At 42.7% G+C, this 890-nt stretch overlaps 1 pseudogene; it reads left to right on the plus strand.

Annotated features, from left to right (window-relative positions):
• The first annotated feature begins 224 nt into the window (after positions 1 to 224).
• Positions 225 to 323, plus strand: LOC127109309 (uncharacterized; annotated as a pseudogene).
• The last annotated feature ends 567 nt before the right edge of the window (positions 324 to 890 follow it).

The following is an 890-nucleotide window of genomic DNA, read 5'->3' on the forward strand; positions in this document are numbered from 1 at the left end:
TGTCTAGAGAGCTTATCTCATGTATTCCACCTTGGGTCTCCTTTTTCACTATTGATGCTCGTTCAGTTCCCCATTGGTAATGGTTTCGGGCCATATCCTCAATTAGGTCACAAGCTTCAGGGTAAGGTTTGTTCATCAGCGCGCCACCAGCGGCAGCATCGATGCTCATCTTGGTGTTATAATGGAGTCCATTGTAGAAGGTATGAACGATCAGCCATTGTTCTAGGCAATGGTGTGGGCAGACTCTTAATAGCTCTTTATATCTCTCCCAAGCTTCAAAAAGCGATTCTCCTTGGTTTCGAGTAAATCTAGTTATTTGGTTTCAAATAACAATAGTCTTACTAGGGGGAAAATATCTAGAAAGGAATACTCTCCTAAGGTCTTCCCAAGTAGTTATTGAATTAGATGGAAGTGAATCTAACCATGAACGTGCTCTATACTTGACGGAGAAAGGAAATAATCTCAAACGGATCGCATCAGGCGAAGCACCATTGAATTTAAAAGTGTCGGCCAGTTGGATAAAGACTTTTAAATGTTGATTTGGGTTCTTAGTAGCGAGACCCGTGAATTGGTTCTGTTGCACTAATTGCAACAAAGACGGTTTTAGTTCGAAATTGTTAGCAGGAATAAGGGGGTTTACTATACTCGAACTAGGTTCCTCGTCTGAGGGTTGGGAAAATTCCTTAAGAGGTCTCCGGTCGCGATTCTCGGCCATAACTTTCTTAATTCGGATGAGTAAGAGGCGTGTACGAGTGTAACGTTCGGGTTCCGCTAAAGGATCTACTAAATTTCTGGTACTACGGGTTCTTTGCATTTACCGGCTAATAATGCCTTAGTCTAGATGGTGTAACAACAGGGTACGAATCGCAAGTGCACGAATCGCGTCAAAG

This window comes from Lathyrus oleraceus, chromosome 7, assembly GCF_024323335.1.
Source record: "Lathyrus oleraceus cultivar Zhongwan6 chromosome 7, CAAS_Psat_ZW6_1.0, whole genome shotgun sequence".
Classification (NCBI taxonomy): Eukaryota; Viridiplantae; Streptophyta; class Magnoliopsida; order Fabales; family Fabaceae; genus Lathyrus; species Lathyrus oleraceus.